This window comes from Eurypyga helias, unplaced genomic scaffold, assembly GCF_000690775.1.
Source record: "Eurypyga helias isolate BGI_N326 unplaced genomic scaffold, ASM69077v1 scaffold44441, whole genome shotgun sequence".
NCBI classification, from domain to species: domain Eukaryota; kingdom Metazoa; phylum Chordata; class Aves; order Eurypygiformes; family Eurypygidae; genus Eurypyga; species Eurypyga helias.
Genome location: NW_010229729.1, coordinates 1,782 through 4,742, shown reverse-complemented (window position 1 = coordinate 4,742; position 2,961 = coordinate 1,782). Strand labels below are relative to the sequence as shown.

The 2,961-nt window shown below is 41.1% G+C and overlaps 1 long non-coding RNA gene across 1 annotated transcript; it reads left to right on the top strand.

Moving 5' to 3' along the window:
* The first annotated feature begins 494 nt into the window (after positions 1 to 494).
* Positions 495 to 2,663, top strand: LOC104516228. Its single transcript, XR_727953.1, has 2 exons — positions 495 to 649; positions 1,835 to 2,663. It is a non-coding gene; the product is annotated as an uncharacterized LOC104516228 (long non-coding RNA).
* Positions 2,664 to 2,961: the final 298 nt, after the last annotated feature.

Genomic DNA, 2,961 nt, shown 5'->3' with positions numbered 1-2,961 from the left:
TCGATTAAATAAAACCTTCTCAGTTCACTGTGGTAGGAAGCTGCATTTCAGGAAAGGTAAGAGGGTAAGATGTGTGACCTGAAAGAAAACTGCCAGATTAGACTCCGAAAGCCAAATACTGGTGGTGTGGAAGCTGGTGAGAGTTTTGCCTCGGAGGAGGTAGCCAGAAGCCAGCAGCGCCCTGTGTCTGATGATGCCTGGCTACAGCTTTTTGCCCTGTTATGTAACCAGGCATCATCCCTCAAGGTGGTCTCTGCTGCGGGGTCGAAGAGCATGAGGAATGTGTGCTGCCCACTGCCTTTAGCCTGCTAGAGCTGCCAGCTCGCTGTGATTGTTTGTTCCCTTCAGTTTTCACTTCCAGTATTGCTTCTCAAATAGAGCAACTTTTTGACCAATTCGGGGACAAATGATGGTATCGTTTGCTGTTCCTTAGTACAGTTTGAATTTTGCCCCTGCAAGCAACAGGGTGTTTGAAGACATCTCTCTTCTTCTTCCAGGTTACCAGCCTGTCCTGCCAAACCAGCAGCAGGGGTTCCAGGGTCTCATGGGAATGCAGCAGCCGCCCCAAAGCCAGAACCTGATGAACAGTCAACAGGGAAATCAGGTGCAAGGCATGATGGTGCAGTATCCAGCCATGTCGTCTTATCAGGTACTTGGGAGACGTAAAGAAAGACTGCTTTTCTCAGACAGTGTTTAATTTAATTAAGTTTTTGTATCACAGAATGGGCTCTTTTAATTCATGAGGACAGTGTGTGGCAGGGGGCCTCCTGATAAATATGCTTCTAAGTCAGATTGGTTTCTTTGCTTCCTGTTTATGTATTCTTAGTTCTCCTGATTTTCATTCTGAATTGGGAATACTTCAAATCAGCTATTTATTACAGCCTGTAGTAAGGGCAAAGTGTCACAAAGGATGAAGGAGTTATACTTTTTCCTGTGGAGAAAATGAATTTAAAAAAAAAAAAAAAAGACGACATTGGGATTTTTTGGGTGTGGGTTGTTTTTTGGGGTTTTTTTTGCTACTGCAGTATTGTTCCTTGTAATGAAGTTGAGAGCTTTGCCTGAACCAGTTCAATATTACTCATCTGTGGAGACTGCTGCCATGGATCTCACCATGTCTTCTATAACAAGCTGTAGCCCAAATAGTGCTTTGTTTATTGGGTTTCAGGGAGAGGGAAAGCAGTGTCTTGATTTTAACCACGTCCGTAAGTTACCCGGACTTATTTCCCTGACTTTATACCTGGTTTCTCTGAGATATGCCAAGAGCCTGTGGGAGGTGGCATATGCTTACCTTTCCTGCTGGTCTTTCTGGAAAGTTAAGGAACTAAATGACATCAGATTCATTTTAATAGATTGGACTGATTGATCAGCTGTTTACTTTTTCCCATGGCTACACTGAAAATACTACAGCAACCCAGGTGGAAAGAGGGCAATTGCTTGTGGGTAAAATTTTCTCCTTACATCTTCAGAATTACTGTATTGAAAATGTGTTTTAAAGGTTAATGATCCAGTTAGAGGTTTAGAACTTCTAGATGGCCTAGTTATACCAGGGTTGTCTTCTGTTTGCACTAATTCAAGAAATTTCTATTCAGCTACATCATGACAGAACCACTTACTAGACCCGGAAGCCGCAGGATTTCTCTTTAACCCTTCTCTAATGAAGAAAATCCTCAGGGATGAGAACAGTTCTGAGCAGCAGAAAGAGATGCATGTTGGCAGAACACATTGTATATTCAAAGTCAGCTAGAAGGAAGATAGGAATGCTTGGGACCGGACCTACGTTACTTTGTTCAGTAATTCCATTTTTATACCTATGTCTTTCCATGTTCCTACTTAGGTGCCAATGACCCAGGGTTCTCAAGGATTGCCGCAACAATCATATCAACAACCGATCATGCTACCTAATCAATCAGGTCAAGGAACACTTACAGCCACTGGAATGCCTGTCTACTGTAATGTCATACCTCCTGCCCCACAGAACAACCTACGGTTGATTGCCCCACACTGCCCCTCCAATAACGTTCCAGTTATTTCTGCCAGCTGCAGGACAAACTGTGCGAGCATTAACAATGCAGGGTGGCAGGTCAAGTACTGACACTGTGGCTTAGTGTGGATATACGAGGATAGCGGTGCATTATTTGACAAATAACTCATGGCCTTCAAATGAAGAGGAACACAACAGGATAATCAGTTGAGGACATAAGTACTGACTATGCTCAAGTGATTTGCTGCTGGAAAAATCTGTAAAAAATAAAAATAAAAAATAAATTTTGAAAAAAAAAATGTTTGCTGGTTAATGGTGCATATTTTTGTCATGTCTGCTAGGTATGCCTTTATAGCTTAGCTAGTGACATGAATTCATTGAGGTAAGATTTTTTCCTACCACTGAACACCACTGTGTAGATTGTAATATCCCCGATTCGGATTAGTTTTGTACTTTGTGTTGAGTTTGTGAAGCTAAAAGTATTTAAAAATATAATAAAATCACATTGTACCAAAGCTGTAATGGAAATGAGAAAGAAAAAAAAAAAAAGAAAACAAAAAAAATTAATGAATGGAAGGAATAATTTATATACACTATAGAGTTTTTTTATGGATATATACTGTATTGTAGTGCTTAATCACAATAAAGCTATTTGACCTCATGGAGAAAGGTCATGTTTCTACCACCTGTTTGGTCTCCTCTCTGTTTCTGAGTGAGTGAACTTCCATTTGGTTCTGCACTGTCTTGTTTCAGGTTAAGCTAAAGTGGGGGAATGATGCTTAATGGGCTTATGGGAGTTTGATGGAAAGGCCATATACCTGTGTCTTAGCATGCAGCACTGTGACCCCTTAGAAGTAGTAGTGTAGGCACCCAAAAAGTGTTCAATGAATGATGTACCAGATCATCTTAAGCTGTTTGTGCTTTTCCAATCCCTATGACCAGTAATGTCACAAACAATTTGCCATGGCTACAAGCCTTCA